The sequence below is a fragment of the Limulus polyphemus genome, unplaced genomic scaffold (assembly GCF_000517525.1).
Source record: "Limulus polyphemus unplaced genomic scaffold, Limulus_polyphemus-2.1.2 Scaffold1627, whole genome shotgun sequence".
In the NCBI taxonomy this organism is placed as follows: Eukaryota; Metazoa; Arthropoda; class Merostomata; order Xiphosura; family Limulidae; genus Limulus; species Limulus polyphemus.
The window spans coordinates 25,141-38,989 of NW_013667237.1; positions in this window are offsets into that span (position 1 = coordinate 25,141).

Here is a 13,849-nt window from a genome sequence, read left to right on the forward strand (position 1 = left end):
CTCTATAGATGTGGGGGCGGGGGGGGGAGATAAGTTAGCTAACTGGATAGAAGAGTGGCTGGACGGAAGAAAGCAGAGGGTTGTTACAAATGTTCATTCAGCCTGGATTAATGTCACAAGTGGGGTACCTCAAGGCTCAGTCTTAAAACCTTTGCACTTTTTGATTTACATCAATGATATAGATGAAGGAATAGTCAATAAATTACATCAATTTGCAGATGATATTAAGGTCTTGGGTGTTGCTAGTTGTGAAGAAGATGCTGCTGATTTACAAAAGAATTTAAATCATTTAGTGAGATGGGCAAATAAATAACAGATGGGTTTTAATTATAATATATGCAAGATAATGCATGTGGGTTATCATAATTTGAATTATTAGTATAATTTGGATGGGAATAACCTTAACAGTGTTATGAAGGAAAGGGATCTTGGTGTAATAGTCGATCAGTCTCTAAAGCCATCCAAGCAGTGTGCTGTTGCTAGTGGTAGGGCAAGTAGGATTTTAGATTGTATCTACAGAAATATTGAATACAAGTCTAAAGAGGTTATACTTTCATTGTACAGGTCAGTGGTTAGGCCACATTTGGAATATTGTATTCAGTCTTGGGCTCCTTACCTTAGGAAAGACATTGAATTGTTGGAAAGGGTTATTAGTATGGTTCCCTGGGATGGAGGGTTTGTTTTACGAGGAGAGGCTGAAATATCTCAAATTGTTTTCTTTTGAAAAAAGAAGAGTTAAGGGGGAATCTGATTGAGGTGTTTAAGATTGTAAAGGGAATTGATAGTGTTGATGCATCATTGATTTTCACATTTAACAGTGATAATAGTAGAACTAAGGAATACATTTATAAATTTTGGCAAGGTAGGAATCATCTTCACCTTAGACAATTTCATTTTTCTAACAGGGGTGGTTGGCCTTTGTAATTGGTTGCCTTCGGATGTTGTAGAGGCAGTGAATTTAAGTGAGTTAAAAAAAAACCTTGATAAGTATATGAATGACATGTCTGGGTTTAAGATGTTTCATTTATTAAATTTTAGTTTAGAGGATGGTTTGTTTGTTTGTAATTGTAATTAAGCACAAAGCTACACAATGGGCTATCTGTGCTATGCCCACCACGAGTATCGAAACCCGAATTCTAGCGTTGTAAGTCCGCAGATATACCGCTGTGCCACAGGGGGCGTAGAGGATGGAACAGCCGAGATTGACCAATGGGTCCCATGTTGTCCCAAAACGTTAAGTTATGTTAAATATGCTAGTTCTTTAACTATACTCGTACTTCAGTTTAACAGTAGGATATCTAGGATAATATCTATGTTGATGTTATTGTTTACATGCATGGAATAGTTATATTGAGTAAACGCTCGAGTAGTAACAGAGAAGGTAGCGTATGATCGGACAAACATATGCGAGTTGTTATTCTGGTCTGTATAAGTTGTTTTGAGCATTTGTTCGTCAAAATACACATACAATCCTATCTTTCGAAATAGAACAACGCTTTGTTCAGACAATTTCTCTGTAGTTAGTGTAGAGTCAAGCTTCGTCATGTGCCAGAAGTCATAGGGCGTCAAATTGTTCGACTGTCCAGAAATAGTATGAAACAAACGGACATTGCCAGAACAGTAAAGTATCTCCAGTTTACTGTATCCATAATCCTGACACGTAATTGAACTACCATTAGACTTTCCTGAAACAACGTTTCCTGTAATCCGATAACGTTTCAGGATTCTGGATACAGTACACTGGAGATATTCCATCTTCAGCAATATCGAAAAATCGTGTTACAAAGATATTTATTAACTGAAACGTTTGAAGAAGTTGGGGGATAAAACTATTGAAATTGGTGTAGAGTTTACCTTCTTTCGTAATCCTATCGTCTAGGAATGGTAAAGAATAATTTCCCTTGAGTTCGGATGTGAACTTGATATTGAGGTGTTGGAAGTAAATAAGAAAGGAAATTAGAAACGTGTCTCGATTGTCGAAATAGCAAGAAAGTGCCATTAATATAGCCTTTGTAAAGGACAAGTTTGAATTCACGTGGGCACTTTTCTAGTCACTTGCATTCATGATAGCATAGAAAACTATTGGTTATCGTTGGACCCAACGAGAATCCCATGGCGATTCTATCTATCTGGTCATAAATGACGTCATTAAAGAGGAAATTGTTTAATTTTGTGGAGAGGAGAAGAAGTTCCTAGAATTTTTTACAGGTGAAACCAAACTACTGCTCAGTGTCAGTAGGACAGAGAAGGTCCACGATTAAATTTATGGTTTCATCAAGGGGAATATCGGTATAGAGAGATTCAATATCAAAATTGGCAATAACATATTGATCAGCAGAGGGAATTTTGATAGGTTGTAATTGTAAGAGCCTACAGCCAAGAGAATAGGACAGAGAGGGTACATTTGGTTTTGTGCACTTTGGGTAGGCCATGAAGAATACCGGGTTTAGTGCCACATGGGGCAATTTGTTGAAAAGTCGCTTCAGAGATAATATTTTGACTTATTTAAGGGTCTTCATAACATGTAGGATCTTATCTTCTCTCTTAAAAGTAAGGGATGACAAGTATGTATCTAATTTTTTGAATTTACAAGGGTCATTGAGCTGGTGGTCTATTTTAGCAAAATAATCAGTTTTTTTTCACAATGACAACTTGCCTGGTTTAGTGACAATAATGTCTTTGTTTTTTGATAGAGTTTTAAGAGCTTGTAGTTTACTATCGTTTAATGGAGAGATACGACGTTAAGAGTCATATCTGTGGTTCGTCATCGTTTAATGGAGAGATACGACGTTGAAAGTTATATCTGTAAGAGGAAGAAAGGGCAACTGTTTTTTAGAATTCTTGCAACACCTTACGGCAGGAATGGTATGAACACATTCATTCCAGGATATCCAGAAGAACAGTGAATAGGAGACTGACCGAACAAGATTATTTTGCAAGAAAGTCTATCTGTAAACCAATATTAATCAGAATTCACCACTGTAACCATGTTACTTGGGCAAGACAACATGCTAAATTACAGTTAGGACACTGTCATCTTTTCAGCTGAGCCCTGTTTCCGGCTTGTTAAAGCTGATTACCGGTAGGATTCAAATTCGTCGTTTCTTTGGAAAATATACGACGGAAGACTGTCTTTCCCACAACAAACACAGAGGAGGTGGTGCAGCACATGTTTGGGCAGCTATTCATCATGGTGGAAAACTGCTTTTCATATTCTGCAGGCATCACATGGAGACGATATTTTTGCCATATGCCAGGACAAGGTTTGGCAATAACTTTGTGTTCCAGGATGACAATGCCACTGCCCACTGTGCGCATATTGTACAAGATTATCTCGACCAGGAGGATATTACAAGATTGTCATGACCAGTAAAACTTCCGAATTGTAATCACGTTGAGTACTATGGGCAGAACTGAGCCAGAAAATGACTAACACTACCCTTAATCAGCTACTGTATCTGAGTTGCAGCACCTTGGGATGAAATCACAGTGGATTGCATCAGTAATATCTCATCGACAGCATGCCACGTCGCCTTGCGAAGGTTATTAGAGTACTAGGAAGACCAACCAATTACTGAATGTTATGAACTGATATAAGGCTACAGACGATATTTATAATAATGTTATGTTTTGTTGCGATAGATGAAATGCTAAATTTCACATCTTTCTACAGGTGTCTGATAAAATTGTTTTCTGTTCTAATATATTGTTCACCATGTCCATAGAACCTGTCTCATTATACAAGTTACATAAGTAGATGTACTTCTCAGTTGGACAACACCAAGTGTATTTGTATTCCATCTTAATAAAAATAGTTTAATTTGTTTGGGGGTGTTAGTTTAGCTTGTTTGGGGGGTAGTGTTAGAGAGAAGAATGTAAATAGATATTTAAAATGGAAGTTATTTCATCTATAATAGAACCACTATAGTTTATATTTGCAAAAATGAGCTCGCTGATTTCCACATTCTTATTTTTTCATGTGTTTCGATTCATATATAGTTATTTCTCTTACCTAGCATCAATATTTTAACGTGAGCACCATTTTAAAACAATTCCAGTATTTTGTAGATATGTATATGTTGTTAAAGTAAATCACTGGTCATAAAATCCATTGGTTGCACCAAAGTGTCAAGATCTATTTCACTTTGCAGCGCTTAAGCAATTTATCTAGTGATGCGAAAAGTAACAAATGAAAAAATCTTATGTATTAGTCAATGAAATCACAAGTTGCTCAATAGAGCCGATCGGATAGTTGCATATCTAAATTTTATTATCCAATGAAATCACAAGTTGCTCAACAGAGCCGATCGGATCTAAATTATATTATCCAGTGAAACTGAGACACTTTTATACTTATCGAACTAATAATGTTTTACCAAAGTTTAATTAGTAGTTAAAAACATAAGTTTGAAATTGAAGTAATGTTAGCGAGACAAAATTCAGTCATGCCGATTCTCGTCGTATGTCATATGAAATGTAACATTTCTATAGGTAAACTTTAGGAAATATCAAAAAGGATTTTCTCGTCATTTTGGGGGTTTCAATATTTGTAGATGAGATGACCAAAAAGACAAGTAAAGAAATTCGAGGAATGGACGAACTTCTCAATTCATGAACTCTTGTTTTTTATGTCCCCCAGTAACTCAACGGTAAGTCCTAAGGCTTGTAAAACTAAAAGTCAGGTTTCGATAACGGTGGTGGGCATAGTACAGATAGCTAATTGTGTAGCTCTGTGCTTATCAGCAACCAAACTTTTTTAGCGGGAGAGCTTTTGAAGCCTATACTTTTTGATCGCTATTAGCCCTTAAGAACGTATACAAATCATGTTTTTTGATCTGCTTTAGTTTTAATCGAGAAGAGTGAAAAATGTATTTTACTGATCTTTAAAGACGAGAATACGAAAGTCTATAGCCCGAGCGCTTATGAAAGGTGGACGTTTCTTTATCATGAACAAACTAGAAATGCTTACTGATTCTGAGAGCGTTGTCTTTTACATTTCAGATTTTAGGTAACAGATGGCAGCACAATAATATTATGCGAATTTGCAAAAAATAAAACAAGATCATAGAAATATCATATTTATCTTGGTTTTATATTTATTCAACTAGTAATAGACGTTTTTCAGAATAACCGTAACCACCAAATAAATGTGTCAACCGAAAATGATACGTTAAAGCCCTCACAGTTAAGGTTTTCGTATAGTTTATAAATTATCTTTGTTATGTTTTTCAGTTTTCTAATCGACATGCTTGTACATATATCTGTTTCAAGGATGACTTATCAAACATCTGAGGACTATTAGGAATTATTTTATGTCTACAAAGTTTTCTAAACTCTGAACCAGGAAACGTCAAGTTCGTTCACACCTTAAAGAGTTTAGTAGTCTTCTGGTCGTGACACGGAGAAAGAGTTATCGCCACCCACATCTCTTGAACTAAATACTTTTATTATATATGAATTGGCTTTGTGTTTGGATTCATTTCGTGGTGATATGAAGGGTTCACTGTTATTACATAGCCAAGCAAAATTCATAACTTAAATAAAGGAGGAGGGACTGTTAGAAGCGTCATTTTAACAACACCTGTAATGCATTATATATTACATTTCTGTCACTCACTTAAACGTTTTGTGAGTTTCCATTTCCCAGAATTTGTAACCTTACCGAAGTTACTATATCTTGTTTTTTGATAGAATCTTAGTTCATTAGAACAACAACCAAATGAGCCTGGTTACTGTGACGCTGAACAAACGTGTTGTATATACTGAACAAGTGTTTGGCCTAATTGTATTATTGTTTTATGTATTGTTGTAATTTCGTAATGCAATAATAGATTTCATTCATCATTCTTCACCTTAAATTTACCCACTAGTTCTGACTATGTCTTTTGTGTGCATGCGTTTTGTGAATGTAATATTAAAAGTACAATATTGTGATATTAGTTGTAGACTTGAGCCTTCTGCTGACTTAATTATATTAAAGGACAATGTGGTGAGACATCGTTATGGGCATTAAGCTATGAGCATGTGTTATGTTATCAGATATAACAATATGCAACAAAAAATTTTATATTTTGTGTCCGTGGATAAAACTCTTACTTATTCACCTGCCCGAAATAAACATAGATTTTTTTTTCTAACATCTTAATTGGGAACTGGCCTACGAATTATAACATTCAATTCAAGTAGCAGCTAATTCTTCAACCGTCGCTTTACAATGTATTTAAATTCTAACAGAACGAGAAATAGTTTTTTTACAACCTTTCACAACCTTTCTTTGACATATTTTTTTATTGGGGATGTTTCACGTTTCACAACCTTTCTTTGACATATTTTTTTTATTGGGGATGTTTCACGTTTCACAACCTTTCTTTGACATATTTTTTATTGGGGATGTTTCACGTTTCACAACCTTTCTTTGACAGATTTTAGGAAATTAAAAAGGACTGAAAACCTTACTTCAGTGCTATAAGAAACAATTACTTTTTTCAATTCCTGGACATCATCTTTCTTTTTACACTGAATTGTAACGTTACCATATCAGTTGTTTTTATTATATGCTAGAGCTCTAAATATAATTTTACACTCGACTTGTAAGTTCAAAAAAAAATTGTGCCAATTGTTTCTAACAGAGCCCGAAAGTCTACAGAATTGTGGTATACAGATATACGATGTATTTTCGATTTTATTGTTTTAATATAAAATGTTCAACAATTCATTTATTCTATGTCTATGGCGTTTTCACATAACACGTGGTCCAGAAAACCATGCTGCTTTTGTTCATTTGTAGTTCTCTAGAGACAATACGTACCTTTTCACTCACTGGAGATATTGCTGTAACGCTGCTTGTTATGCAAGAATATAGATACAGCAACGTCCTAGGTTCAGTAAGAATGACAAATCACTTAAGTATCGCTAATCACTATGGGTAATTCCGACGTGTCCTATTAAGTAAGAAATATTAGATTTATACAGTAGTACACAGGATCTGAAGTGAGTTGATTGGATGGAAAGCAGCTTGAAGAAAGAAAGCCTGTTTTTCAGTTTACGAGTCTAGCAAGAAAGCGAATGTCCAGCATACAGAGAGCAAATACGAACTTTGTATTTAATTACTTAATGAAGATTGTTTTCAGTTTTTATTACACGTTGTGTATAGCCTCTTCATTTCGTTACTTAAAACTCATCAAGCTTAGAAATTCAGCATTGCTTCATAACTTATGTTACCAATCCTCTCATTATAAGGTGGACCTACATAAGAATACCACAGATTATGTAGGAAAAAAAGAGTTAGATGCCATGACCACAGATGATGTTGCAAAGTTTTGCTAACGTACCTATTTCCTTACTCTTCATTTAAGAGATATTTTTCGCTGAAAGAATGGCATTTTCTGTAGGCACAATAACTCAAGACTAAGAGGGTTAATTTGCCACTGGAGAGAAATGGTTGTATGAAAGATCTGTCAAGTCTAGAAAAAGTCCTCTTTCTCCTCGACATAGGATTTTTACCGATGTTATAAAAGTTCCTGACATCGACCTCTCTGCATCCACAAACTCAAGAAGATTAGCCAACATTTAGTGCACCCAAAGTGGCAGATTGGGCATTGACCCTGAAGATTGATCTCAGCACAGTGGAATATATTTCCTTGTATCCACGACATATGTGGCATCTCAATCAGACATTTCCCATGAGCGTGCATGGGAGAAACCTTGGCCAACACCACAGGTCCCTGTGAGTGAAGCCAAGCAGATCCTGTTCTTGATGTGCAAAGGTGCAACAAAGGAAGATATATACCATTTTCTGAAGCAATTCAGGTACACAAGTCATTGGATTAGCTGTACCCAGGAGCAGGCAGTCCATTGCTTGATCATGAGCTTAGAAGGCCAATATTTAGATTCTATCGAGCATTTGGAAAAAGTAAAATAATACTGGAACACAATCGTGATCAATTTGTTCTACTTGTTCAACCCAGCGGAGAAGCAAGTGATCCATTGTGCCAAATTCAAGACCCGGAAGAGGAGCATTACTGAGAGTCTGTTCACTTAGATGGATAGTTTGTACCATCTGTACGATGGTTTCAGCAGATCATGATGACAAACACATTGATAAGTTTGTCGAGTTATTTCCCAGCAAGACAACGAGCCACCTCTGAAATGCGAAGGATATTCTTATAATTATTGAGGCAGTTTCCATCTTTATCAGGTACAAAGAAGTAACTTCGAGCTGGTAAATAGAAATAAAGTCTGCAGCAAAAGCTGCAGTGCTACATTTCAGACATACTGTTCTACTCATTTAACCCTAATTTGTTCATTGTTGGAACTGAAAATATTTTTAGATAATCCTATACTCATAGTTTGTGACATTCACACAGCGCATGTCTCTTAATACTTGAATATGTCATAGATCCTAAATTAGCATGTTCTTGTAAGCGAGGCAACAAATATAGCCGAAATAATATTTAAAACATTTATATTCATATACTACATTAGAAGTTTTGTAGGCAGGTATACAATCTTTATACCAGAAAAAAAACAACACTTCAATTAACACACAGAATTAACCACACATCTCAACTCAACTGGACTTAATGACATTACTTACTTAATATAATGCGTTCAACCTTGCTTTAACAATATAGTTAATTAACAATATTAAACCAATGTTAAACCTCATAATAACCCCTAATTATATCACATATTTTAACATAGAAGCAAGTTTAATTAACAAGAACTATATATATATATATCTTAGCATGAGACTGATACAAACCTGCAGACCATATGACCTAAATATAGAACAGCTATCAAATGAAGCCATAAATGTTTTCAATACTACTCGCGGATGGTTTTAAAATACGATATTGATTTTGATTCTAAAGTATTATGTGATGATATTTTCTATAACATTACCTCACTGTTAATCCTTTCAAATGTTTTCTCAACATACTTATCTTTGGCTACGGGATTGTCCGCACTGAAATATTTGGAGATTTTTGAGATTAGAATTTTTACATGTTGGGATACATATTTGATAGAAAATGACCACACCCAGGTGTTGGCCACTAAACGTAAGTAATACCACCTGAAACCAAGAAAACTATGTATTTCTCGTTTTGTCATGGGTTGAAGCAAGTCTCGCACTATTGTGATCTATACAGGGCCATTAAAGACTCCATCTCTTCCCAAAATCTGTCCATCTTCGTGTGGATAAGCACACGCTTCCACGGTTACAGCTTCAAGCCTGTCTTTGTTATCCATTGAAGTACCATTCACAGATATTTAGCAGCAGAGTTAATCGTCGACATAGACCAGACTTCTTTCCCATTGCAGCCCTATCGGTGTAAGCTCTGTTAGCCTTTCTCGAAAATGATGGGCATGTTTCACAGGCTGAATGGCATGATGCAAAATTCGTACAAACCATATCACGTACTGAAAGCACTTTTAGGCCTCAATCAATCAAAATGGTAGAAGATTGGGCGTTTTGGGTCTCCCATGGTTGTGTGAAATCAGTCAAACCCCTTTACTCCACTCCGATGTGAAAACCAAATTGTATACATGCACATTGAGTGACGGTTCTGACCATTGACTCGACTTTCGTTTTAAACTGGAAAAGTCCAGCTCCAAGTAAACTTGATCGATCCATTCTAAAACAAATGGTTATTTAGCAGGGTAGCAAAGATCTTTACATCCAATGCCTTGAACTTGATATGAGGAAAAATGGAATTACCCCGAGAAAATCCCACTTTCACTGGATGGTCACCGAAAAATAAGCCCAACTAGTGCCCATGATGTTACCGATGGAAAGTAAAGCTGAAACGATAGCAACGATAAGTTATAGTAACACAAGACAGCTGTACATGTTAGTGTTCCAGGTGGCCGAGGCTATTTGTTATGGATTAAATAAAATGACGATATAGATTTCTGCTATGATCGCGAAATGCACTGACAGTGGGTTTCTTGTTTTAGCTCTTAATGGCAAGTTTCACGAATCTGCCTTTAACTACAGGAACAGGTGATTTTTTTCTATGTAGCATAATTGTTTGATAGGTGGAAGGATAAGTATAGTGCGTGGACTTGGAAAGCTACAAGTTTATATGGTGTTTTAAGCCTGTTCTCATCATCCAGTTCATTATCATTATCCAGATGCCAGGTTTAAGGTCTTGAATCATTGGGCATCTTTTGATGGGTCCATATATTTGCCTATCCTTGGGAGTGGAAAGCATCAATGTGAGTTATTGCATTCACCCATATGAAATCAAACAGAACTTGGTTATTCCTTCCTTCTTCTCGGAACTATTAAAGATGATCACACACTTATGCAGCCTCTAGATTTCATCCTTTAATATCCTCTGTATTTTGGTACTTGCTACATCCCTAGTGCTACAGAAAAGTTTGTGTGGTACTTGTGTACTTATGTAATCAAACATGTTTTGCCTGTTCTATATGATGGCGAATTCTTTGTGTTTTTACCCCAGACATGGGAATAACCAACCAACAGGTCGCTTACCTTCTGCCTCTGTGTTGAATTAAGATTTCTCACACCATCCTCAGCTAGTGACTTCAAATGTTTTGGCAGCTGAGTACTTGCTTCTGCACACGGTGCAACAGAAATGACACTAGCAATACTGATAGCTTTTGTACATTCATCACTAGTAAGTCAATACCAGAACCAAGGTAGGAGATTACTACCTTCGTTCTGTGAGACACTAATGAAACATAGTTAGAAACATGCCTTTTCAGTCACGTCCACACTGCCATTATTTGGTGGAAAAAAGTCAACGTCAAGTGACCGCAGTGGTGTTTCATGATGGTAGCTGCTGTATCAACCAAAAACACCATCTTTTACTCTTATATACCAAGTGATACCCATTAAATAAGGGTGTAGAAAACTCGTAGTATGCCTGCATACCACACAGCTACTATCTTTAATGAGTGTAAGATCATATCCTAAATTTAATAACATTGTAAAGTTATTAGAGTGCTGCCAACATCTTCACTTGGAAGATGTGGATTTAATGTTTATTGCTGAACTATTGTTTAGGCACGAAGTAGCAGAAATTATAAAAAAAATAAGTTTGGGAAGACAAATTATTGGGAGACGTAGAAATAATATATTTTCTTTAGGACACAAGTTCTTGGTTTAAGGGGTGATAATGTATCGAGAGATATTAGATATCGTGTTTTGGGGAGAACATAGGTAATAACATTTTATCTGGTTCATGTTTTATAATAAACGTGTTCCTGTACGTGTGGCGATGTTACAAAGTTTTTGGGAGAGATGGTATTTGGAGCTACTTAATTTTTAAAAACACAATATATCATTTTAAGGGACTACAATAAGGCGACAGACAAAAGTTTTATTTCAATAAGGAGACATTAAGAAATTACGAAATAAAAACCGTAAACAAGTTGCATATTTTAACGGATATCGCATATGGTTTAATTTAGTTTTATTGCTTTATAGTTGCACTTAAACCATTTCAGAGTACCCTGAAACCTTTCACCACAGCAGGTAAGCTTTGTGCATGCATTGTCTCAGGTAGGATATTGAATATGACAAGAATTTTTTTTATTTAAGTTTTTTTATCTGAGTCCACCTTGTACAATAAGTTATCCTTAAGCTAACAAGGCTTCACAATAATAAACAGAATATGATGTATCATGAACAATGGTAGTGTTTCGTAATAGGGATCGCCCATTTGTTCGTTACTATTTTTTGTTATTGTTCTGCTAGCCTGTAGCAAAAATGGCTGTGAGTATTGTAATAAAACCTGGCAGTATTACTAAACGCATCATTGCGTATTGTATAGGGTAGTTATTAAGTTTATTTGGCTACCTACCAAATAACAGTGGCTGTATACCCGTTGACCCCAATCGTTTTAATGTAGTCTGTGGTTTATATGGAGCCTCATAATTTACTACATACATACGTATATAGCTGCGTGCAGGCCGTGTATTTAATTTAATGTTTATATGGTAGGCATGACTCATGCACCATAGCGATTATTAACTTATTGTTTGTTACGTATTGAGAGCTTAAAAAAGTCCGAAGCCGATATTTTAGTTAATTTACGGTATTTGCCAACAAGATTGACACACACACATATGCAACAGCAAAAGTTACAACAACAATTATTACGAATATTTACCACAACCAAAGTTTATAAAACAAAAATATCACTAACTTACAAACAACATAAAATCTTTCTAGTTCACAGTCTCCTTGATATCCGGCAAGTTAACTTGAAGTCGGTGTACGTACAATTACCGAGAAGCTAGCTAGCTTTGTCAGACACTGAATTGTTGGACCGTTGAAGTCATATAATATTTTCATTAAACCACTAATATCTGATGAGAATTCAGTAATACTTTCTGAAAGATACTAACGTCCGATGAGAATCCACTAACCTTCGAAATTTATAACTGTTCCTGGTCTAATGTCGTAAATTTTCCGGTTGATAAGGGTTAGCAACATCACGATTTATAGCGTACACGGTTATAGCACGTTCCTGGCCAACTTTTTAAGCCCTCTCTTTTTTTGGCGCGTCGCCTTTTATAGGCGTGAGAAAGATTTTCTCGAAAATTCCGACAACAATACTGAACTATATTGTCGATTCTTACGTTCACGAATATTCTACAACCTTGGAGAATTTGCGGGAGTTTCGCAGTAAGTAACTAACACTGTAAGCTAGGCACGATTTTAAATAAAAACTCAATCCAAACAAACGTTGTCATTAAAATAAATATATAACAAATTCGTTCCACGTAATACATATCAAACACTATAATTTACGCATTTTTTAAAATACAAACTTAATCTAAACAACGTTCATATTAAAAATAAACACATGACAACAAATTCGTTTATGTTGCAACTGTATTTATGTCGCTTATCATTTATTTATGTGTAAGATTCTTGTCTTTTCGAACACGACCCTGTTAACAGGGTCAACGTTTTTTGTTTTTCTTTAACCACTGCATGATAGATTTCGGTTTGGTTATACAGACGACTAGACTGTCTCCCACAGCAGAAATCTTTAAGCAGTAGTTTAAAAGATAGCACCACTTTCGGTAATCGCGGTGATTGCTGATGGTAAGAGATTGCGAATTTTATAAATACTGCAGATAAAGTATCCATCCTTGAAGTTAACTATAAGGAGTGGCAAGAATCGTGCAAGCTGAAGATGGCGATTCTAGGCGAAAGTGAGGCAGAAACATTGTAGCTATATATTTTATTTGAAAATATTTAGTTTCAAATAAAGCACGCATCAGCGACTGCTCACCAGAGTTTAGGGTCGTCACAGTGGAAGAGGGTCGTAAAAGTGTCACGACCTAAACTCCATCAGAATGGAGGAGTGGGAGGTATATAAATATAATCAATTCATGACTATTAATTAACACGTTTTCAACCTTGGAGAGTGTCACTCTGAGAGTAAATCTAGCCAGCTGCAGCAAAACCGTGACTGGCCTTACTATGGCCAGCGGAGAGTAAGAGGAGTGTAACGAATTTGTTATTCAACGTTTGTTTAGATTAAGTTTATATTTTAAAACATGCGTAGCTTGTAGTGTTAAATATGTATTGCGAAACTCCCGTCTATTATCCAAAGTTGTAAAAGATTCTCGAAAGTCAAAATCAACAATATATGTATATACATAAATGCTTAAATGTAGTTCAGTATTGTTACATAAAACTGAAATTTCTAGAACGCCTCCACTCGCCTATAAATATAACCAACACGATGCGCGCCAAAGAGGATATCTATTATTAGTGTGCTAAAAACTTTGGAAGCTATAACTGTGCTTGTTATAACGCTTATCAATCGGAAAACTTAAGATATTTGACCAGGAACCTTTA